General features: G+C 40.4%; 1 protein-coding gene and 1 long non-coding RNA gene across 15 annotated transcripts in view; one reads left to right on the top strand and one right to left on the bottom strand.

Moving 5' to 3' along the window:
- LOC148900423 (uncharacterized) overlaps window positions 1-24,863 on the top strand; it is a 46,096-nt gene extending 21,233 nt beyond the window's left edge. Inside the window, exons 2-3 of the long non-coding RNA XR_016114451.1 lie at window positions 17,339-17,384; window positions 21,056-24,863. This is a non-coding gene — a long non-coding RNA (uncharacterized LOC148900423). The remainder of the gene's footprint in view (window positions 1-17,338; window positions 17,385-21,055) is intronic.
- The window catches only part of neo1a (neogenin 1a), a 175,679-nt gene that overhangs the window by 137,873 nt on the left and 11,503 nt on the right, over window positions 1-26,303 (bottom strand). The gene's annotated exons all lie outside the window — the stretch shown is intronic.

Genomic DNA, 26,303 nt, shown 5'->3' with positions numbered 1-26,303 from the left:
AGACAACAAATACTGTATATTTATATAAGGCCATACGTTTGGGGCACAACTCAACATAAACACAAACAGAAGAAAACAATAATATCAAAACTCCGCAACGCAAAACAGCAGCACACTTGGCACATGGATGCTGTATTCCTCTTTTGTGTGAGATAATACGTGTGTTTTCTTTATGGCCGAGACTAGGAAGCGGAGAAGACACATATTTTCATTACAATATCTGTCAGTTGCCGTTTTACAATACAAGACAATAGATCTCTAGGAATATTTCGTAAAAATTTTTAGAGGTACCGACCCAACCACTTAATATGCACATTCAAAGCAAGCCCTTCATGAGTGAAAAATAATATATACCGTATTTTTCGGATTATACGTCGCTCCGGATTATAGGTCGCACCAGTCAAAAAATGCATAATTAAGAAGAAAAAAAACATATAGGTCGCACTGGAGGATAAGTCGCATTTTTGGGGAAAATTTATTTGATAAAATCCAACACCAAACAACATACATGTCATCTTGAAAAGCTATTTAAAATAAATTAATTAAATTAAAATAAAATAGTGAACATCAGGCTCTGTTTCACTTCTTTTTTTCCAACATAACACCGCAGCTCTCGCTCTACGCAACTCCGATGGACACACCTCCTTTTTGGTAACCCAGAACAGTCTTTTACAAGAGTTATTCAGATAACTCTAGCACAAAGAACATGTTAAAAAGTTTACCAAAATATCAGATTTTACTCCAAATCACCAAATCCAAGGAAATCTTCATCCTCCGTGTCACTTTTAAATAACTCCCCCAACTCGGCAGGTAGACAAGGCGCCACTTCCTCTTCTCTGCGCTCTTGCGGTTTAATGTGAAAATAACATGTGAAATGATATACAGTAATAAAAAATGAGCATATACAAGTTGCTCCGATTTATAAGTCGCACCCCCGACCAAACTATGAAAAAAACTGCGACTTTGATCCGAAAAATACGGTATACCTTTTACAAAGTCAAGATATAAAAACAACATTTATTAAAAATGGAAAAAAGTAAATACAATTTCAAGAGATAATTACACTTCTTACATGTCTTTCTGTCAGGTCAGCAACAAATTGAGTCTCTTTGTTTCTGGCCAAGCATTGTCATGTGATCATCTGCAGCCAGTGATGGCCAGGCGGGAGTGTCCGAACTAATTAACATGTTGAACATTGTACATCTTATACTCCATGGCAGAGGTTCCGTTGAACCCCAGAGATAACTCACCTAACCGCAATGGTTCAATCGAATCCAAGTTCAGAACCACTGCTATACTGTAGGTCTTGAAAAATTGTTATTTTAATGCAAAAATTTACATTTTAACCTGAACCTGAATATTTACTGCATGTGCATGTAGACATGTAGACAAAGTCAAAACTTCCACGTTGTCATCTCAAATTTTTTCACTCTTAATTTTCATCCTGCCGGCATATTCGTCCTAGAAGACTTATTTTGGCATGCCTGACCTTATCAAATTCAAAGTGTTCAGCACAAAGATGACCAAAATTCACCTCTGCTATCGACATGCCACAACCATAGTACAGTGAAATCTCGGTTTAGGAACCCCTTGGCTTACAAACTTTTCGGTTTACGAACGTTACATTTATGAAAATTTTACCTTAGCATACGAACTATTTTTCGGGATACACACGGAGCTGCCACAATGAGTGATGTGTCGTTCGCGAACGAGCCCGTTCTCCTAACAAGAAAATGGTGGCCACTGATTTTGTCCTCTATTCCCCGCACCCAGTCTTCGGTTAAAGCCATGTGATTGGTCAAGAACGCAGCAGTGGGGGCTGGGGTTACAGACAGAAAGAGAGTGAGGCCGTTCTCCAAAAAACAAAATGGCGTCTTCGGTAAAAGCCACGTGATTGGTCAAGAACCCAGCAGTGGGGGGTCGGGTTAAACATTAAAGAGACAGGCTGACAGAGAGAGAGTGAGAAAACACACACACGAAAGGGAGATGACAGAACTTGAAACAAAAAACAAAAGTGTGAGAGTGTGAGAATAGTGAGAAAATGGATCGAAAACAGTTAAAACATCCCATCAATCAGGCTCCACAAATAACCCGCACAAGTCATCTGTACACTTGATGCAAAAGGTTATCAACCCAGCTAAACAGATCACAATTGATGAAGAACTAGATACAATTATCACAGTGAAAGCACCGACAAGTGATCATTTCTCAAGATGGTGAAAGAAGCCTATGTTCCTCATCAAGTGTTTAATGCTGAGGAAACCGGACACTCCATTCCATCAAGCCATTAACGACCATCACAAAGGTAAATAAAATGACTTTATTGTAGAGTACAGTTTATTTCTTTAATCATAATACTATAGCACATTTATAACACATAAAATAAGGTATATTTTGTGTAGTTTTAAGGTTTAGAAAATTAGAAAGTAGAAAATTATGTTTTATGGAGACCTGGGAACGGATTTTTCTCATTTTAATGGTTTCATATGGGAAATACATTTTTGGGATACACACTTTTCGCCTTACATACTCTGTCCGGGAACCAATTAAGTTCGTAAGCCAAGGCCCCACTGTATACTTTTCCGCACTGCCAAAATAAAATGTCATTTTTTTTAAAGTTAGGGGCTGGATTTTTTTTTAAATGTGGTTCATCAAATAATTAAATTCAAGAATCAACACATTAATAAAATAATCATTAGTTGCAGCCCTAATTCTAAAACGGAACATTCATAGGCACAAAAAGCCTCTCTTGGAAAGAAAATGAAGCCCGAGGCTTATATCTAAACATTAAAATGCACAACTGCATGTACTCATATCAACTGTAACAAATTCAATTAAATGTGGTGCACTTATTCATGTTGAGAATTATAAGCAGGACAATATTCCGGAAGAGTTGAGATGTGAAGATAGTCAAGAAGCGCTGTGCACGGATGGGTTATAATTCGACCATCGGATCAAAAATTTAAACAAAATGTGCAGATTCGGATCAGGCGGTGTGACGTCACTGGTACTGGTATTTTGTTTAGGCGGTAATTCATAGTGCAAGTCCACTTCCTATAACAGTTACAGACATAACTGTTGGGGTAATTCGCGATACTCTTCTTCTTCTTCTTCTATTCCTTTCGGCTTTTCCCTTCAAGGGGTCGCCACAGCAAATCAATGTCCTCCATCTTTAGAGGTTTGATCCGCATGTTTGTTTTGGCCAAGCTTTTACGTCGGATGCCCTTCCTGACACAACCCTCTGTATTTATCCGGGCTTGGGACCGGCACAAGAGGACTTAAGTTCCTTTGTGGCTACAGAACAAGCAACTCGCTCAATAAAAGGCTCCCAAACACAAAATGGTCAACGGCACAGCAACATTGAAAAAAGCAAAAACTATACTCACCATTTGATGAGAATGCTCTGATCTTACCGTGAAATTGGCATCTCTTTCCCCATACATTGTAATGTATATTAATAATAATAATAATAATTGATAGATTGATAAATTAATAAATTAATAATGCGATACAAACATCTCTAAACATCGCTTTAGAATCTTGGTTTACGTTTGGACTTCCTGATACGTCATATCCTGCCTTCCTTTACATGATGTCGCATCTACATTACGTCACATCCTATCGCGTCACACACTGTGCGCCACGTATAAATGCTCTCCCTTTCTAGTTCTCTCTCTCTAGCCATGCTTCCTCCTTAGCTGACGCCGCGATGTCTCCGCTCTCTTCAAGATTAAACCAACTTTCTGTTCTACACCTGGCTCCCTGATGATTTAACCATCCTCTTCCATCAACACCCGTAGAAGCAATGAATCAGGGACGAACGATCAAAATACACCCGTCAATAACCCCACAGTTGAGTCGTGTTAAAATTGAACATGGAATCATAACTGATGTTCTTTTGACAGTGAGCCTCATGACACCCTGCAAATGATTTGATGTAGAAGAAAGACGAATGTGCATGTCCATCTGTAAATTGCGGAGCTGACAAATTATTTGAAAATGCTACAAGGGCTGACAATCGTTTAGAAAAAGAAAGCAAGACTTTCATGTTTCAGACATGTGGCCGTTGGCATTGATATCTATACATGTAGCCTTAAGACCTGGAATGGTCTCTATGGTAAAGCCACATTTGGCTTGGATAATAGCTGTGTGTCTGATGTTTGGAACAAGCCAATCGTTGTCAAGTTTTAATGATCTCGGAACAAACACATCTAATATGGCAAATATAACAGCATCACCAAACAGTCAAGAATTGCTCGAGTCAATATCCATGGTCTCAGTAGCGAGTTCAAGAAGAAGAAGCATTCTCATTCACCCATCCATAATTCAGGATGTTTGCAACAGTGACTATTCGCCACATTTCTACATCACTAAAGTTTGCAATAACCATAAACAATTCTTCCATTGGGCACAATGCAAAATGAAAGTGCAAGCCACCTGAGACATAAAAACAAGAACTATATCAATATGTATTGTATTGTATTGTATTGTATTGTATTGTATTGGACTGTACTATTCAATATTTAGAGAAATGCAGCTACTTTTTCAAATAATGAATGTGGGGCTTTGTAAAATGCTTTGGGCACCATGTGGTGTAAATAAATGGGTACATAAGTCTTCTCCATTTACTATTAAGGGGAAATGTTACTTATTTTCCAAGGAATACATATTTCCTCCAACCCCTCAAACCCTGGCAATACATCATCTTTAATGGGGAGCTAAGTGCACTGCACCTCTCCAAACACACTGGCTCTCAGAGTAGCAAATGGACGTCAGAGTGAATTTCCGAAAGTATGAATGGAATAAGGCAAGAATGAGCCCACCAAAAATGTAGTCCAAAGGTGGTTAGTCAACAGTATGTCTGCATTGAATGATGGTTAATGTCACTATCGATAGCGCTCTGTGAGAGCATCCTCTGCAAACTATGTATTTACATTGTACTTTGCACAGAAAAGTTTTGAAAATGGCAAAAAAAGTTTGAATTGTCAATATTGACTGATATGAAATATTTATTTTGAAAAATAGTTTTCAACCATGTCACCCATCATTGCTCAGCACCATCTCTTTAAAAGGGCATTTATTTATATTATTTATTTTGGCCAGTTTATTTGACTTTTTCATTGTTGCATTGACCTCTTGTTCAAGGTTATTTATTATAATGGAAAAATAGAAGTATCTAAATAACGCCTTTTGATTCTCTGCGTCCTTGTATTTTTTTCATAGAAAAAAAAAGACACTACTTTTATTTTGATATTTCGCTTCTTATCCAAGAGACTTCGTCAGCGAACTAAATTTTTGCTGGTAGCTCTGGCCCTATATACATCCCTACTATCCAGAGGTGGCAGTGCCAGACCTCTGCTATGATAGGTCCCTGCCCTAAGGTTGGTGGGGGAGCAGAGGACCATTACCTGCTGCTACACTGATTGTCTCTATTGTCCTGACTGATTATGGTCTACGACTGGCCTGATAGCCCCATTTGCCCTGGTATCACCTCCTCAGCATTACCAAGCCTATGTGGTAACGATCTCAGGAGTGTGTTGTAAGCACGATCCAAATTAAACCCCACACCACCATGGCGATTTAGTGAAGGGTTTTATTGTTTTATTAAAATGGTGAGGGACCAGACAAAGAGAAACATAAATCGACTTGGTTTTTCCTTGCCCGGACACGGATCACCGGGGCTCCTTCCTGGAGCCAGGCCTGGAGATACGGGCCATTCGGTCCCTATACGACCGATGTCAGAGTCTGGTTCGCATTGCCAGCAGTAAATCGGAATAGTTTCCAGTGAGCAGCCGAAGCGTTGAAGGTTTCCGTTTTGGTGGCCTCAGTATAGCATCTCTGCTTCTTGCAGATGATGTGGTACTGTTGGGGCCTTCAAGTGGAACTCTCCAACTCTCTCGAGCGTTTCGCAGCCGAATGTGAAGCGGTTGGGATGAGAATCAGCACCTCCAAATCTGAGACAATGGTTCTCAGTCGGAAAAGGGTGGAATGACCTCTCCGGGTCGGGGAGGAGATTTTGCCTCAAGTGGAGAAGTTTAAGTATCTGGGAATCTTGTTCACGAATGAGGGTGTAAGGGAGCAAGAGGTCGACAGGCGGATCGGTGCGGCGTCTGCTGCGAAGCGGACTTTGTAACGATCGGTCGTGGTGAAGAAGGAGCCAAAAAGCAAAGCTCTCAATTTACCGGTCGATCTACATCCCAACCCTCATCTATGGCCACGAGCTATGGGTTGTCACCGAAAGAACGAGAACCCGGGTACAAGCGGCCGAAATGAGTTTTCTCCGTAGGGTGTCCGGGCTCTCCCTTAGAGATAAGGTGAGAAGCTCGGTCATTCGGGAGAGGTTCAGAGTCAAGCCGCTTCTCCTCCACATAGAGAGGAGCCAGATGAGGTGGCTCGGGCATCTGATCAGGATGCCCCCTGGACGCCTCCCTGGTGAGGTGTTCCGAGCATGCCCCACTGGCAGGAAACCCCGGGGATGACCCAGAACACGCTGGAGAGACTATGTCTCCTAGCTGGCCTGGGAACGCCTCGGGATCCGCAGGACGAGCTAGAAGAAGTGGCTGGGGAGAGGGAAGTCCGGGATTCCCTACTGAAGCTGCTGCCCCCGCGGCAGAAGATGGATGGATGGATGAAAATAGCTTCTTTTACTCCCCTTTCAAACCATCTATTTTCTTTTGCTAAGATTTTAACTTCATTGTTGTCAAATGAATGGTTGCTCGCTTTTAGGCGCATATGTACGGCAGATTGAGGCCCACTAGTATTATCCCTGCAATGTTTTTTTGAGAATTTGTTTAGTCTCCCCAATGTATTGCTCTTTACAATCTTCATTTGTACAATGTATTGAATAAACTACATTACTTTGTTTTTCATTTGGCAGCCTCTCTTTTTTTGGGGGCGGCCCGGTAGTCGAGTGGTTAGCACGCCGGCTTCACAGTGCAAATATCGTCGCGCTCCGGCCTCCCTGTGTGGAGTTTGCACGTTCTCCCCTGACCCGCGTGGGTTTTCTCCGGGTTCTGCGGTTTCCTCCCACACTCGAAAGACATGCATGGCAGGCAGATTGACCACTCCAAATTGTCCCTAGGTGTGAGTGTGAGAGTGACTGTTGTATGTCTTTGTGTGCCCTGCGATTGGCTGGCAACCAATTCAGGGTGTCCCCCGCCTCGTGCCTGAAGACAGCTGAGATAGGCTCCAGCAACCCCCGCGACCCTAATGAGGAATAAGCGGTACGGGAAAATGAGATGAGAAATGAGCCTATCTTTTGGATGCACTAATTTTTGTCTTCAAGTGTTGATCGGTTTGAAATAGGTAGGAATTTTGTGTTGCAGGTTTCAGAAACCCCAGCAATGTAGTGTACTGCTACTCCTCTCCTTTATATTATCCTCCTTTATTTCATCTGTGCTGTATGTCATGCATATTAGCATATTTGACAATAAAGCTGACTTTGAGATATATATATATATATATATATATATATGTGTGTGTGTGTGTGTGTGTGTATATGTAGGGCCAGAGCTACCAGCAAAATTTTAGTTCGCTGACGAAGCCTCTTGGACGTCCAACACCTTCAAAGAAGTACAGATGACGGCTGAAGAAACATTTTCATCAATGGACCACTCCTGTACGACTGAGAGCTTACACAGACGTTTTATTTCGATACTAACATCATGATATATTTTTCATTCATACCGACCACTTTGAGATTCCGCAGTCCTATCAAATCAATCCCTAAGAGAGCTTTCTGCTGGCGGAAAAATTCATTATTTTCAGAGTGAGAGGGCTGCCTGCTCTAAGCAACCCATGAGAAGCTAATCACTGATTTTATCTTTAGCAGATTTGACAATTGGAAGGGTCTTCCGACTGAACTCCCTCAACAGAGCATCATCAAAAAGCAGCAGCTCATTGGCAATGCTGCAGCTCAGGTTCTGACCAGAAGAAACAAATGAGAACGTAATAGTCCAAGTCTAAAGTCTAATTACGATGACTCACAGTCAGATATAGAACACAAATTAAAGTTCTCTTAAGCAGCATATCTATCACAATCTAATTTAATTCCAGAAATCAGTCACAAATTGAGCTTTGGAAGATCAACCCTGTTAGGGTCTGAGGTCTGCAGACTCAAGTCAATAAGTGCAGACTCCAAAAACAAGGTTAAATCACAGAAATGTCACACAAAAACGGAAGAGACTACAAGGAGAATTTAAGGAGATCCAAATGTGAATGTTTTGGATTGGATTAGCCTTTATTAGTCTCGCAGTGGAGAAATTTAAATTTCACAGCAGCAAAGTCATGAAAGGAAGAGGAAAGGAAAGAAGGAAATATACAAATAAAATACAGGAGCTGCTGGAAAGGCATCCAACTCTCGCGGCGCCATCTTGGAGTCAGAGAACAAATAACTAAATACAGTAACAAATAATATGACAATAGAAAGACACAGTTATTCAATCTTAAGAAGTACCTGGAATTTGTTGCATGACGCAGTTTTAGATGAAAGAGGAGAAGATTTGAAATCAAAGTTAAAACGTACACATCTGTTCATGCTTATTAGATCAGATGGAGGACACTGATTCGCTTTGGCGACCCCTGATGGGAAAATCCGAAAGGAAAAGAAGATCCGTTCATGCTTATTATGTGTGAGCTTTTAAAGAACATTTTTGTTTGTTTGTTTTGCCCTGTGTGTTGTCTTAGCATTTTTAGGAAGCTGTATTTCATTTATGGAGTGCCATTGTTTTCAAACGATTTTAAATATACTTTTAATCATATAAATAACATTGATCTATCTCCCTTATGTATGAAATCAGTTATATGAATTTAGCGCCCTTGGCTATTTCCTCACTGGGCAAACTCTCGATCCATCACATTCCTCAGCTCTTTCCAGGAGCAGATCAGTCAGCACAGACTCAACCCCAGAGTGAAGTAGAAGGAATGGTGAAAGGAGATTTTTCTCTATCATTAGATGGAAGTCAGTGGGTAGAGACTGTGGGTAGAGACTGTGGGTGGTGTGTTAGAGTATGAGACAATGGCAATACAAGAGCAGTGGGAGTAATGGGATTTGGTTCATAATTAAATTAATTGGTGCTGTGGCGTCGGCAAGGTCTGATAAGGTTGCTTCCTGTGTGTGTGCCTATAAACCATGTATGTTTTAGCATGTTAGACACAACACGCTTTAAGTGGCTGTGACAGAGATTAAACAAAGATCCGTGTGAGGGGTGGGGCAATCACAGCAATGTCGTAATATGCCAGTGGCTCATCCAAGTTACTAAGAGAAAAAAACTGCTCTGTCCCTGAACATACTGAAGCCCACTGCAGGAAGGCATAGAAACTAAGAAAGAGCAGCATTTGTTTGCTCACTCTTAACCATCAACTATTTGTTGTCTTCATTGGGAACATGTATTGTGTAGGCCAATGTGTGCGCTCAAACATTGGCATCTGTGAGCCATGCGTTTGCTTTTTTTTATTTGCCCAAGGAAATTGCTTTTTATGTCTGAGTGTACGTGTACATTTAGGCATGCAAGATGGAGAGGAGCTATCGGCTTGAAACGTTGAGTGGGGCGGAGTGTGGGGGAAGGGGGAGGGTCTGCCAGCACTTCAAAGCGGCTATGGCTGTGTGAATGGTTGGCAGACTGAAAATCCCCAATGGGGGAGCAGACCTCAGATTTGATTACAAAGCCAATACAGTGAGCTGTATTTTTGAGACGTGAGCAGTGTTGAAAACTTGATTAGACAAGTGATTATTTTACGATGGTCAAAAACACACCAACCAGTGAGTGGTATTGCACGAATGAAAGATGTTAAAAAGAAGCTACACGAGTACCCTTGCGAAGCCATACAATCTGTCGAAATCTGATTATTCCATGGACATTGTGTTCCCCTAAATGAAAATTATTTGGCCATCTCTGACGTTTGCACCATACACCATTTTCACCAGTGTTATAGCAGAAAAATACAACCATTTTCCAATTAATTGAAAACCCCACCTATGCTCCACCTTGCAGCCAAGCAAACATATATCTTGTCGCAGGGATACCTGCTCGTGGAGAACGTGTCGGTCTATTTCAGGGCCCCGATTTCTAGCCAATAGGACCACCATTAATTACAATGGAATGGTCTGCTAATGATTCCCTGTACCGCTTTCCAACCCCGAGCCCCCCAGCCGCACACTCCATGTCCAGGGTCTCCATGGCGACCTGTAGCTGAGTGTCGCGGGGCTTTTTACCAGGATGACATATGGTAATTGGAAGGCGGGTCTGACCCTTGTGCTTCCTGCATCAGTTGACAAGGCGCTGTGCTGATTAATCGACAATATTTCTGACATTACTGACAATTTCAGCAAGGGGTGAATGTTCGCACCCTGCTAGACTACAGTATACTAAAAGAAAGCCTGAGAGTGTTGGGGCGTGCTATGTAGACATGCAGTAAATGATTGCACAGGTCTAGTACAAAGCGTGACACATTTATGGTGCATACGTGCAGGGTCACAGTGTGTGCAATTGTAGCATGAAACTAACACTCATCTCCTTAAAAGCTTAACTGAATTTGTAGAACAAGTATTTTATTGACATATTTCTTTGAGCAATGTTGCAATTTGATGGGGGACTTTTCATCGATTCAAAACAGAGAGTGAAAGGAAATGAACGATGAAAAAAACGTGGTAGCTTCAGTTCTCACTTTAAATAATGACAGTGAATAAATATTACCACTTGATGTCAAAGCACAATTGCATTGCATCCATTATCAAAAAGAACAAAGGACAATGTTAAGATATCAGTTTCATCAAACATTTACGCAGAGGAGGAGCGTGTCCTTATCTCAACACTTTGAACAAATACAGTTGAGCGGGCTCAGCTGCCTCCAAAAAGAAAACAATAAGTCGTACCGGTATCCCCTGACATTATCCGGGTGGATATGACATCTAACAAATTCAATATGAATGTAAATTAAGCTCAAAAGGCAATGCAATGGAAGACAAACAAAGGAAAGGCACAATCCTCCTGACTATATTTTGGAGAGGTTTACTTGACGCCAATTATTCAGAACAAAATTCCCCACAAACACTTTTCTAGTGAAATGCAAGGTGAGCCGCAGTAAAATGATAGCAAGTTAACATTTACCCAGTAAAGAGGGAGTTGCAAATACAGTATTATCAATACTGTTTTGAGAGGGTTTTTTTTCGCAAGGTCAAACATCTCCAACTCACCTCCTGAATACAGGTATATGACACGGCAGATATGAATATTAGATGGCACCCTTTTAGGAAATGCCCTGTTACTTTTCGGTTTGGTATTTTTGAGAGGTACAGAAGGTAAGCTGGCTGTAAGACTACACGGTACCTTAGGGTTTCATTAATCTTTCCCCTTTTTCCATTCACACAACCGACACCTCCGGACAAGTTGCGTCCATAATTTGTCAAATCACTTCAAATGACTTCTACTGAGCGCATTTTACAAAGATTCCATTGCATATAGCTATATTTTACGTTTGAAGACTCACGCTGATATTCATGAAGTCTTGTTTTCGAGTTGACGACAATGCCGGAAGTGGCGTCACATTTGGTACGCCCCTGACTGAGAAAGCGATACGCAATGCATTTTGGGTACTTTTTTTCGTCTGAAAACACTGTGTTGATCGCAAAATTAGAAGGAAAACTACATAAATAACGCGATGGTGAATCGTGTCGCACCCAATTGCGGTAACACGCATTAAGAAGGTGTACGTTTACATAAATTCCCAGCAAACAAATCAGCCCGTTTCCAACGGAGCAGAGCAGTCGAGCACCAGCGGAGGAAGACACACTGCATGCTAACTGTGAGCTCACCCGGTGAAAGAGAGCAATCGCCATATTAGTGGACAAACCGATCGGACAAACATCTACTTTCGACTGTGTCATTTTTTTTACTCTATAGCGCTGTCTGAGCGTTCTCTCTCGTCTCAACATCTCTGATGTTCGTGTGCTTGTTCGAATTGTGGTGGTCTCCTTTGTGTGTGTGCGTAAAACCACCCCTCTGTCTTCTACCACAGATTTTAACCAATCACGGGCGGCTTTACGGCTCTTATTAGCGGCTTCATATACAGGACAAAACACAGCTTGTGCGCCATCTTGTGCATTTTCTGGGCGCTACATCGGAGTCCAGATCTTCACCGGTTTAATCACTTTCAGACGGCTCTAATTGATACGGAAGGACTTCTTTAATCGATTGCAAACATTTATGCTTTCCTTTCAGAACTATTTGAATCATATTCATAACTGGATGAGTAACAAGAAAGCATCTTCTCCGGAGCTGAACTCTCTGAAGCCATTGTTTTGATTCTGGAAAAAGGCAGTTTGTGACCCAAAGTGCCGCCACGAGCAAGGTGGCGGGACTTTCTGAATCTCCCCAGTTTCGAGCTTATTTGTGGCAGTGTTGGTTGTTCTTTAATGGTGGCCAATTGTTTCCCTTCTTTCGCCCAATGCCCTTTTGTACGTATTAATTAGCATTAGTTCGATCAATAGGATGACAGAAAGACAGGTAGATTAGTCTCTGGTATGGTGGTGGGACATTTCCATGAAGAAAAGCAAATAAATTCCATCTGAGGCTTTTCCTGGCATATAAAATCTGAAACCTTATATTTCGGTGTCCTCTTATAATGTCATATTTTGTCTGACGTATGAGCAGACTAGTTTTCCCGCTTCATTACTATAAATCCCTGCTGAAAAAGATTCTCCATTATGAATCAGTTAGATACTTGTGTTTTCTCAATAGAGATATGCTCCGGTTCTACGACTGGTTCGAGGTGAACATTAAGTCACATCTCTTGCACCAGGCAGCCATGACTTCAGTGAATATGCTGTCACACTGAGCAGCAGCTTTAAACTAGTGTACTTAATGAGCTCGCAGATAGAGCGATGGAAATCGACAGTTTAAGTGTACATCAACATAATCCTACAGGAGAGCAAATGTGATTTCTCCGCTTGTGTTTTATTCATGCTGCTTTATCCGTGCCACTTTAAGGAGCTACAACATTATGGCTGCATGACATTGGTAAAACATGTAAGATGCGATTCTGTGTTGAAATGCCCCTACTCACACATAGACAAAAATTGAGCTGAATAGTCTCAATTTTATCTTGTCAAGTGGTTGCACAAAATAAAATCATCTGTATTTAGATGTTAAGTCTGCTTCGAAAAATGTATTTGGATATAGATGAGTTTGTTTTGTGCAATCGCTTCATTAAATACAATTTTAGTAATTCAAAAAAGCCGTTTTTTCACTCAAGGGGAAATTTTTGATATTGGTCATGTTTCTGCCGTTTTCACATGCAAATAGTACTCTTAGACCCCTTGATACCTGGCCACAAGCTTTTGTTCTTTTTTTTATTTACATTACATGCGGATTAAAAGAATGAATGTACAATGTAAAGGTTCATCATACCATAACATATGTGTAATATGTAAATCAGATGTGTTCATGGTGCTTGTAGATATCCGTGTGTAGATATCCGATTCATACCAACATATGAAATTATGTGTGCCTTTTATTTTTATTATCCCCAAATTATGGTGATGGAAACATGTAAAGCTGAGAAAATACCATACCGTAATACTAATTGATGACCATCGGTTGATGTGCCACATTCTTTTATCTGTGATTGATGTATTTATAGGTTGGTTCTACTGAACCATTTTACAATTATACCTCAGATTATTTGCACATCTGACACTCCTACCACCATCCCAATGCCACACTGAGTGATGGAAACATGAGAATTGATAGAGTCGTACCACGGTATTCGAACGTCTCTGCTCTCGACCAAATTGGTTTCCGAACAGAAATTTCACGATTTCTACTGCTCAGATTACGACTGCAAACCCGAAAACACCACTCACCTCCTTTCAGCTTCCTTACACCTTAATTGAGCACATATAATAATAAAAACAAATTTCATTTTTAAGCGCTTTTCTAAACTCTCAAGGACACTTTTCAATCACAGAATAAGAACATAAACATTTTCTGTGGGTGAGAAGCAGCAGACATTCGCACCAGCGTTCGCTCATGTTTGTTGTCACAAATTTCAATTTTTTTTGGTTTGCTTCTCCAGAGTGTATTATATAGCCCCTAATCATGGACTAATCAAATAGTTATGGATTTCAGACAAATCATTTTTCGGGCAACCTTCTGGAACGTATTTTGGTTGTAAACCGGTATGACGATACTTCCAAATCAAATCATGATGCATTGAAGTGATTTAAACTGCCTTGTAGAAATAAGGCTCAAGTAAGTCTCCTCATAGGCTGTTCACCCGTTTTGCTTATCCATTAGTTTTATTTTTTTCACGTTTCACTTACGACGGGAGGATTAGTATGACATTAGTGTGTTTCAAACGCAAAATGTACAGGTTTATGACATAATCCAGAACCAACCCATACGTGTGTTCACAAATGTCACATGATGTTGCTTGTCACATTACGTAGCTGCAAATCATGAATTGATGAATACATGTCAGCTCGTACATATTTCTCTTGTACATCTTACTAGAGTGAGGCCAGAACCGAGACATCTTAGTAGGGTCCTTATGAATGACATATGATTATTCTAAATGGACAGCGGGTAAATATTGCTACACTCCATAAAAGTGACTGATGTTGCCCATTTGAGGAGTGAGCACTTAAAGTATAAAGGGCAGATCCATATATCAAGTGTACACATTGTCCTAATATTTTCTCGGATCAAATGAGGGATGCAAAGTTAAAGTGACAATCAAACGGAGAATGTTATGAATAAAACACAGCTTTTCCTACTCTGTACGCAGAAGGCAATCAACAATAGCTCGAAGACATCTTTTTAATCTCACGGTCTCCTCTGAACTTGTCATTCATTCGTCACCGTTCGCAGGTTTGTGTCAGGGGAGGCAAAACAACCTTAAGTCCTCCTCTAAACACAGATAACAGCCAGCAACATAGCAATGACACAGACACATTAAACTATTCAACACCGCCTCTTTTGCCGACAGGTGATGACTATTTGGGAGGGAGTGGACAACACCACGGTGATATATGCACACCCGCCATGGCTCCCGACGAGCAGTCTCACAACTGAAAAAAAATCTGTGTGCGTGTGTGTGTGTGTGTGTGTGTGCGCGCGCGCGTGCGTGTGTGTGTGCGCGCGTGTGGGAAACGGGGTATGGCACAACAGAGTGAAGGTGCATGGTTGTATAGGACACCTAGGGGGTAAAGCTAGGGGGAGGGAAAAATAGGGAGCAAAATAGCTTGAGCGCTGTATACATTATTGATGGGAGTTTGGTGTGCGGAGAAAGAGATCTAATGTGGCAGTCAAGGTTGTAGTGCGTGTGTAATCGACAAAGACAGTTCCTCTAGCTGCACCTCTTAAGTCTCCCTCATTCCTGGTCTGCTATTTTCACAAAAAACATACCGTGACTGTACCTCAACAAGACGATGGGTTGGCCAGACATCCACAACAGGTCTTACGGAAATTGAATGTAAACACAAAGGAGTTCCCATTTGTCTATGAAGTGATTGTAAAATAAGGATTACTAAATGGCATTATATTCTTACTGGTGTTTCACCGTCATAACCACAGTCTATTGTTGATAATGCCAGCAAGGAAATGGGCTCTGCTTCTTTTCCCCGTTCTAAAGATGAACATTTACAATTGTTTACAACACACACATAGACCAAAAATGAGCCAATAACTACTGATATGAAATCACTTTTTAGGCCCTTGCAATGAGTAGCTAAAAGGTCAGAGATATTTTGAGAGTTTTCATCTTCAAGTGTGACTTCACTTGAGAAAACATCAACAAGCCTCCAATGACCAAGCCATTGGTCACGGTGGATTTTTGATTGACACCCACAAGTAGCTCAGACAACCAAGATCCACTCTCTCCCATCCCCCTCCTGTGAACGCAACAATGCGTCCGGGGCTGATTGAAATTCAAAAGCCAGCACAAATGCCACAGGCAGGGAAGGAAATGGGCTAGCGGAGCGATGGTGGGGGTCTGCTGCGGTCCGCTAGGGCCCTATAAAAAACAGACGCTAAATCACTTAACAGGCACTAAATTACTTGTCGCTGACTCTGCTGGGACACCGGCTAGGAAAGATCATAGTTTGTGTACACAGTGTGAATCCTGGCTGCCTTGTTGGTTGTGACCATAAATATATCACAAGAGGGTAAATGGAGTGCAACAAAAGGGAAGACATCCAATATCGGCTGTAATTTTTCCACACACAATGCAAATAAGTGACGATAAAAACACATCAGACACCATTAGATGCAAGAACGATAATATGGAAAATTTATTTCCAAAGTGACAGAATAGAGCACAATTCCATAGGACTACTCCCCTGTTCACCGGTGGAACGACTGAAATCAATTTATCTCAGAGGGGGGAGTGAGACTTTGACGAAGGAGAGGATGCTGTATGTGCATTTTATTGTGTCGAACAGATTGTTTCCATCCGGATTTATCACAGGGTCTGATCTCATTTCATTTTCATGTGCTGTTAAATCCTAGGTAAGGCAGACACTGGTTGACACTGGGGAGAAGGCCAGACCAGTCAGATTGAGCTCCTGGAATTAATCTGAGAAAATCTGCAGCGATAACCTGATTAGTTCTGCCTTAATCTTGGAGCAAACCAAAGATCACTTGCAATAATAAGCACCAAATTTGGCCATGTCATTTGACCCAATAATGAAATGCAGCTATTCTGAATGTGCTTCAAGGGAAGTTTATGTCTCAATAATGTAAAATGTGAATTTAAATGTTACGGCAAAATTTGAATTTAATTAATAATAATAATAATAAAATAAAATATAAAATAATATTATAATAATATAAAATACAATATGAAATAATAATATAATAATAATAATTTGAATTTAATTTGAAATTAATTGAAAAAGAGATGCGCCGGTAGTAGACATAAGCTAAATCTCAACTACATTACCAATCATCACAGAATGCAGAGCGGCTCAAACGGGCTTATGGTCTGTTCTCAAGGACAAAACAACTTTCCCCCGGCAGGCTTCTCAGATGACAACTTAAGTAACACCGTCTGGCTGCGAGTCACGCATGTATTCCAAACAGAAAAATGAGGATGTCTCTGCGAAGCGGGGTTAGCTAGAAGAAAACAAGACATACAATGGCGTCTGTCGTACGCCCTCCATTGCTGACTTGACTATTTTCATCAAAAGGCATCTTATCAACCTGATGTGTGCCAATTGTGAACTGTGTGCTTGTGTTTCAAAGATGTATTTAAGCGGTTCCGCATTTGCTGTTTGTCAATCAATCCTATGTGGGGCTTCCTCTGAACTACTTTAAACCAAAAATTGTGTTTGCTTTAACAGGCTGAAGACAGTTTGGTCAATTAGGAAAAGGATGAAGATTTCCTGTGTAAGTACAGTTCATCTCCCGACGTTATTGTAAAAGGTGCAGGGCTCATTCAGAAGAGGAAGAAATGAAAGGAGGCGCACATACTATTTACTGAGCAGGAAAAGACATGAGTCTCGGGCTTCCTCATGGTTTCCTGCATTTCATTCAATTACTTCCCCTCAGGAAATCATACTGTTGTTAAAGACCAGGTTGATGAAATAGATAAATAAAGCACATACTGTCTTTATTTTATTAAGTGTAAATGGATAAAATGTGTTTTTGCTTAATGATATGAAAATATTATTTGAATGATGGTTTTTCACATTTTCCCTTACAAAAGGGTGTACATTTTCCATTGTGTCTGTATGTGGTTTACAATATGCATGCTTCAGTTGACCTCATTAATAAGAACAATGTATTTCAAAACATTAACTGCAACTTTAGCCTAAAACAAGTGATGTATTCACTTAAGCCTCCCGCTAAGACATGGATAAAAAACATCTCATTAATCCATCCTATGAAAACAAACTGACAATCTCAACCAAACTTTTAAATGCCATCTTCTCAACGATAGTAATTAAAGAGGATTTGAATTGATACTTAAGAGCTATCTGAAATACCAAATATTAAAAACTGTCAAAACAACCTCGTACAAATCTGGAATTACTGATGAGAAACCTTTAATACGGATATGCTTCTTGAGCGCACATCGAAGCACATATGAGACTGGTAGGAAAATAGACCATAAAATTCCCAACATTGACAACAAAGCTCTGTCTTGAATCAACATAAGTCTTACTGTGCATGCCACTCTTTGTTTAGAGCCAAGAGGGAGCCCATCATCACTTTTGCTTTGAAGTTTATCAGGAAAAAAATAATCATCAGGGGATGAAATGAAGGGCTGAATTTGGAGCCAAGACACTGGCAACTGTGGGCACGAGGAAGGAAAAAGTGCAGTAAAAACAACGGTGCTCGGGGGGCCTTTCAACATAATCACTGCTGCGATCAAGCTTTGAGATTTCTTGCTTCCCCATACTGAATGCTCGAACCTCTGACCACACTACCGCCGTGGTAGTTTGGGGCCAAGACGGACGTGTGCATGACATAGCACCGGCCCAGAAATACTGCCTCGCCAGCCTAATAATGCCGTGTCACTGGTGGGGGTAAAGAGCAGAAAAAGGGGAAAGGTGAAAGACGGGTGCCACTGATTCAGACATTATTGGATTACAGCTTCATTATAGAGTCCCTTGTCAGTCCGCAACAAAAAAAGCACCCCATAGGCCAACAACGGCGAGTAAAAACTGCACTCTTTACATCTCTCAACCAATCCAGACACATATTTTGAAGGCAGAGTTAATTCTTTACTTGTCAGATGAATTAACTCCTGTCCAGGAATTAACGGCAGAGTCAAACTAACCACAACTTTGCTGCTGTCACACTGCTAAATTTGATCATGCAATGCTTGTTTTTATTTACAAGCGCAGCATATGGTCATATGGAACAGAATGCAGTATATACAGAATTTCATGAGTCCACAGTTTTTGAATGTGTCTGGATGGATGTATATTGGGTGTTTGTAATTCAGCGGGTGTACTGACATGACACGCATATAAAAATGCAGGTGTTCATTTTAGAATAGGCTGGGAAATTAAAGCGTAAACATGAAAAGAGGAATCGTCACATTCCTTCATAATGTTATATAAATACATCCCGGTCATTGCTAAACTCCAAGTGCCGTATTTTCGGGAATATAAATCATACCGGTGAAAAAATGGCATTGTGATGGATATAGTGAAATTGGGATGGGCACTGAACCCCAGAACTAAACAGGCCTCGGAGTGAATTGTATAAAACTGCTGTGTCAATAAGCACCACCCTTAACAGTTCCATTTTTGATTGCACCTTATACCTCTCTGATCTCGTTTCCAATTAATAAAATGAATATATTTGCTAAGGTGGATGCTCAGAATCCGAGGTGAGCATTCTACTCCACTGTCGCAGCATGTACGAGAGGCCCCTTCCCTATCAAAGTAGTGCTGTGTGATCAAATCATGACAGGATTAGTGTGTTGTATACACATTTTCATCTGACATGTAACCAGATAGTTTTTATAGTTAGTTTGGTGTGTGGGATATTTATTTCTGCAACAGTGCCATGCGAGCCCAACTTGGCTGAGACCATAAAGCCACATCGCCGACCTTAGGAACAAGGGGTTATTTTCTGAGTGGTCATGTGACATTCAGAGGCTGAGCCTTGATGGATCGTTACCTGAGCTCAGAGTAACTGTGATGTCATTTTTAGTCTAAATGGATGCCACCTGACATAGATAAAAATGAGTGGATGCTTGATTTATATTCCTCAAGCACAATATTAACGAGAATTTTGTATTTAAGCTACTGGGCCTGCATAGAATATATGATGTTAAGAGTGTCAGAGTGTCACGGAATATATGATTGTAATGGAATTATTTGATGTGATGTCTCCTCTAGCATTGCATCAGTTTGAGCAAGAATGAACATTATTCTTCTACTTTTCAACTCAATTGAAATAGTTGTTCAAAAAAAGTAAGTCAGTGACTCAACAAATCAGCACCCTTGGCTATGTGATTATGACAACTATTCATTCATTCATCTTCGGATCCGGTTATTGCTCACCAGGGTCACGGCGGGCACTGGAGCTTATCCCAGCTGTCTTCAGGCAATAGCCAAGGTATACACTTAATAGCTTGCCAGTCAATCGCAGGGCACACAGATATTTATATACAGTACTTCCTGTATTATGAATTTACCAATGCAACATATGGTCCAGATCATAACAGCAAGTGAAAGCAAGTATGGTTTATCTCCTTTACTCGGCAATAATCCTTGAATTCCAGGAAATTACAGTATACATACCGTATTTTCCGCAATTTGAAGCGCACCGGATTATACGAAGCACCTTCAATGAATGACATAGTTTTCAACGTTTTCCACATATAAGGCACAGCATATTGTAAGGCGCTACAGTAGAAGCTGGGGTTACGTTATGCATCCATTAAACGGGGCTACACGAAAGGGTATGTCAACAAAACACCCAGATAGTCAGAAACTCGTAAAACACACTTTATTTGTCTATTTCTCATTCACAAATCACTCAAATTCTCCGTCTTCAGTGTTGGAATTCAACAGCTGGACGGCAGCTGACAGCAGTTGCAAGACATGTATTACTTCAGATAGGGCACGCTGGATTATAAAGTGCAGGGTCATTTTATTTTTTGAAGAAAATGAAGGCTGTTGGGTATGAATTATAGTGCAGAAAATACTGTATATTAATTGATGGTCCTCAGTTCATCTTCAGTTGATAAAATATCTATGACATGAATTAATATCGGTCATGGTGGGAGAAGAATAAATTAGTAGTGCCAGTTATCTCCAGTGACAAGGAACCAATACTTCTTTGACTAAATAAAAGAAGGTAAATGAAGAGACAAGTTCAACTGTTCATAAGTGTTCATGTCCTTGTGTTCTTGATGGGGCCCTTAATTAAATATCACTTGCCTCGACCGCTCTCCATTACTGGCCCACCACGCCAAAACCTCTGCCATTGCCCGCTCTGCCCCATCCCCCACTCTAAACACCTCCCCGGAGTATCATATGACATCTGTGTCTCAAGGTCCTGTGATGGAATGCCACTCGCCTGCTATTGCTCCGCAGGTGCTCCCAGTTGGCAGCCATCCATTTTACAGCCATGTTGGGGCTGTTCATGAGTGACCTATCACGGGTTGGGAGCAAGCAGAGGCAACAAAGGCACACAGAATCAAGACTTGAGTGCCAGTGGAACATGAATGAGAGACAACCGATGCAGCTGCCTTCCATCAATGCCTATCAAAACACAGCAAGCCAGGTGAAAATCTTTACCTCCAGCAACCACAGCTCTGTCCCCACCTCCTTATCCATTTCACCAAGCTCGTCCTGCTCTACCTCCTCCTTATCAGTCACAGGAAGGTCATGTCTGCATTTAGACACCTCAAGCGATTGTTTCACCCGAGAGGTTGCTTTGCAAATTTCTGTCTAAAACAACCCTGAAGCCCAGTTGTATAGTAATTGTTCAGGATGATACCGGTCCCGGATCACCGAAAACATTTATCCCAATACTGATTTACTTGAACTCTAGAGATAGAAAAATGAGTAATGTCATATCACCTATCTTGCTATTTTTTCCCCTCTCGTCATCTGCACCATGTTGCACATTTTAAGATTGTCAGAAAATTGTGATTGTACAGACAAATGCTTTCACTGAGCAATTCTATGCCACACAGCTGCCACCAGGGGATAAGGAAATGAATCATAAACAGCATGTAGCAGTCATTTTACATAAAATACACTCAACAAACAAATCCACAACCAAATCTACAATGTAGACTACTGCTTTGCGAAACAATAACCTGACAACAACAAACCCATAATTATTAATAATTATTTGTAAGCACTTTCAGGCTAACTGTCCTCAAACTATACAAGCAGAGCAGTTTTCAATTTGATCTCATTAAAAAAGAATAATTACATAACTCTGATCAAAGTTTTTTCTGTATTTCTATAGTAGGGACCGTCCCAAAAAGGTTGGTAGGGATGCTTATGTCACATGTACCCACAAAGTTGGCAGGTCAAGGCCAGACGTTGGACAAGTGAGCTAGCAGTGGCATTTTTAGCAACAACCTCACAGAGGTCTTGCTGGGGCCGCGTTACAATGGAGCGTATCCAACCTTGAGCAAGAAATTCAACACGTGTATAAAACAATTTTGAGGATAATCCATTGAAAAAGTTAAGTCATATTGTTTATTGAATATACAAATGTGATTTTTTTAAATCTGAAATGTCTGGAAAATTGTAACGTAAATTGCAGTGTCGATGTCTTGATTTTATTTTATAAATCAATTTCCGTATGACAATTTTTATGCCCCCTATTCAGATATATATCTCTATTTGTGCCAAATTATATGGGCTACTTTGTGTCTGTCGACATTTGTTGATGATATCGAGCAGCACGACTGAATATATTCCTCCATTGATACGGGTGTGTTTTATCACTTCAGTCATAGCGGGTTGTGGTGATGGAAAACTGAAGCTTCAAATTTGCTTCATGAACCATGTGTATTTCTTGACTCCGTTCAACATTGAGCTGAAAATACACTGATTTGCCATTGTCTTAAACCCCTTCATACAAACAGACATTTTCGCTTAAATGAGAGAATTGTATATTTTTTAAATAACTGAAAACATGTCAATATTATAATACAAAATGGATGGATTGTTTTCCTTATTGGCTAGGGAAACCGAACTCCAAGAATATTTACAGAACTAAAAAAAAAGGCTGGGACCAATATCTTATATATGTCATAACGTCAAGGTTCCTCCCCGAGTCAAATTTGTTTCTGATTCTACATCTTTGCTCCAAATGTCAAACCTGTTTCAAACTATTAAACAATATATCCCACAAATATTTTTCCAAAGGTCAAGGTTTCTAACCCACATTAAGAAAAAAGCCAGCCGCTTTGGGTGAGGAAAGGAAGCGAAATCTTGTATGGCCATTACCAGCATTGGCAAAGTAAAACAAAAAAAATCACCTTTGAAACCAATAAAATCGGTTTGTGAACACAATTCTATATGTCAAACACAAAATGACAAATCCACAAGCTACTGTTTTGTGATTCTATAATCCTTATAGAAGCCCACATATGTCCATTATGGCTTGATATTTCCCTTACAAGTAAAAAGTACTCATAAAGGTTGTAATGATTTTAGATTTCAAGGGGCAATTATAATTCTGTGGCCTGTCAATGTTTCACCTCACCTTAACATTTGAGCACAAAAGAAATGCCATCGTGTTACGCGGTGCTGCTGGGTGACTCATTTGCTCAATTGGAAAGAAAGCCACAAAAGAGAGGAGCGCTTTCATGACAATGTGGCAGTATGAGAAAATGACGCAGACTGCTAATTTCATATTTTGAGCTGGCTCTCGACCTCTGTCAGCTTTCCAAGAGCTCAGAGTTGAGATGAGACTTGCTCAGGAAAGTCACTGGACCGAGAGCTAAAGGGGGTGCTCTCGACAAGCACAAAGAAAACTATATCTGGGGCGTCAAACTCATTTTTTGTCGCGGGCCACGTTGGAGTCACCATTTCCCTCATAGGGCTATTAAAACTCTCAAACCATAACCATAACTCAAAAACAATTGATTCAAATGTGTCAAAGTGACTGAAATGAGGACACCCTCACAAGAAAATGCTTGTAATGTTATTTATTATATGTGAGAATTTGATTTTTTTTCTTCAGATTTTAGCAAGCATCAATCATCAAAGCTGACATTTGCTTTGTTGTCATGGTCCACATAAAATGATGTGGCGGGCCAGATCTGGCCCCTGCATGGGCCTCAATCTGGTACTACTGAGAATGGTTTCAGCACCGATCTAGCTGCAGAAAGAAGGGTGAATACTACTATAGAAGCAGAAGGAGCAATCACAAAGTCTGGGACATTTAGGAAAGGTGATGAATACATCAGAAATTCAAAACAGCTGTTTGTCAATAGTAAATATCCAGACTGTTGAAGTTCATAGTTCATAGTTCAAGACATAGCTATCTAAAATGCTCTTGAGCAGGGGTGCTCAAACGTTTTTGACCCAAGATCTGCTTATCAATCAGCCAACGTCCCGCAATCAACCCGTTGCCACACATGTTAGCATATGCAAGCACTGAACACATGCATGCCATGATGAGCAACACCTTGATGCACATCCTTGCAACGTGCGTTGGCAGCCTGATCAGTATCACGGTTCACGTGTGTCATTTTAAAATGCTTCTTTTCGCTCTCCAGATTCCCATTATTTAAAATATATTTTAAAAAATCTGAATGAAAATAACAGTAACATAAAAGATGTTTTGTAATAGCGCTCATCACAAGATGAAATTTCAGACTGCCGAGCGTGAACAACTTCCAGTGACGTGAATCACACGCCACCGCAGGATAATGATGACGCGCTTTATTTTATATCAATACTTTTTGTTAAAATGAGACTGTTAGGGTGATTATGATGCGGTGTGCATTGACATAAAAATATATATTACGAACATGCACGAAGACACACAAATGGTTGTTTCTTTTTTTCTCATCTACTGTACATCCTTCGCAATAGATTTGGGACTAGTCCGCGATGAGGTAATGGGCAACTCTGCTCTTGAGGGAATAATAATAACAATAACAATAACAATAATAATAACAACAACAACAACAATACTAATACTAATACAAATAATACTAATAACAATATTAATAATAACAACAACAATAATAACTGCTTTACTACAATCGATCAATTCTAGAAATTAAAAATCTTAAGCCAACCCCAAACTGCATGCCAGAAAAATTCCTCATGTTTTAGTCTGTTTTTTGGTCTCAATATTTACAATAATTACATAAATTAACAATCAAATTCAACAATAATTATGTGTCAACCGTAATTTTTTTTCATCGACCTGCAAAAACAGCACAAAAGTCTTTGGATACATGTGCTGTAGATCAAAGTGAAAGAAGTAAAAGCTGTAAATATATATATATATATATATATATATATATACAGTAAAGTCTCGTTATATCGATACGCAAGGGAATCCGAAAAAATATCGATATAACCGGGACTATCGATATATCCGATCCTGTCGGGGGGGTGCGTAAATGCGGCATCTTTGTTATGGCATGTAATTTCATCATTGGGTTCATGGATTGCGTATCTAACATGTTTTTTGTACAGTAGTGAAGTGAAAAATAAAGTTGTGCATAAAATAAAAACGTCTTTACACTTTTTAATGACTATTTCCTTTCAAAAATGCAACCAACCAATGCTAAATCGTCAAGTTCTATTCACACGAAGCCACGAACGCCAGCATGTACAATCATATGAAAAACAGTGATTGTTGCAAACAATAAAGATATCTGGATGCAACACAATTAAATACTGTACATGGATGAAAAACCAAAACTGCAACGTTTACATAACTTATGTGACGTTCGAGAGTGCCTGAATAGAATGCCGGCGCGCAGATGTGACGTTACAACAGCTTTTTGACTGACTCAAGAAACACAAAAGGTGATGTTGGTTGCCCTTTAATGTACACTCATTTTCAAAATCATGACGCTTCAGCAGACAAAACAACAAACATTGTTGCAAAAAACGCTTGCATTCATGTAACAGTACATGTACATAACACTGCAATTAGTATGTATGTAAGCTATTTAAAAAAGTCATCAATCTTCTTCTGCTTCCCATTTTTATATTTTAATATGAACACTTCCATCTTGTTTAACGTTTCTAAAAAAACGGATGCATTTTCTACGGATTCAAAGAAAGATCGCGTGTCCGCAACCCCTTGCAACGCTTTTGTCGAAGTTGCAAAAGGTGTGCATTCAGTCGCTTCTTCTTCATCGTCATCAGCATCATCATCATCACGGTAATCTCCTGTGGCATACTTGGCTTTGACCTCCGCTGCGATATCCGCATCTGATGAGCTTGGGAATGTCGCAATGTCTTTGTCGACTGCGACATACGATGCAATGTCGGCGACTTTTAGCTTTTCAGCCAACACTGCAAGAGGAATGTTGTCGTCATCCTCTTCGTTAGCTGCAGATGTTTCCTCACTGCACCCTGGATTTTCAAATTTGCAGTGACGGAAGCAGTTCTTGATGGTGTTTTTGGACACCGTGCTCCACGCTTTGGAAATTGCTCTGATGGCATCCAAAACAGTCCATTGTTGAAGACACACGAGCAGCCGTCTGATACACACGAGCTGCCATCTGAAAATGGCGTCTGCTCGGGAGAGCTGCTCACGTAACCAAGACAGGTGACCAAGTCGACCAATGGCGTGACCGATATATCGATATAAACAACAAAAATGGCCGGCGGGGGATGAAAA

This window comes from Hippocampus bargibanti, linkage group LG03 (genome assembly GCF_051943395.1).
Source record: "Hippocampus bargibanti isolate YZ-2025 linkage group LG03, ASM5194339v1, whole genome shotgun sequence".
Lineage (NCBI taxonomy): Eukaryota > Metazoa > Chordata > Actinopteri > Syngnathiformes > Syngnathidae > Hippocampus > Hippocampus bargibanti.
Note: the sequence above shows the minus strand (reverse complement) of the source record. Positions and strands in the feature narration are given on the sequence as shown.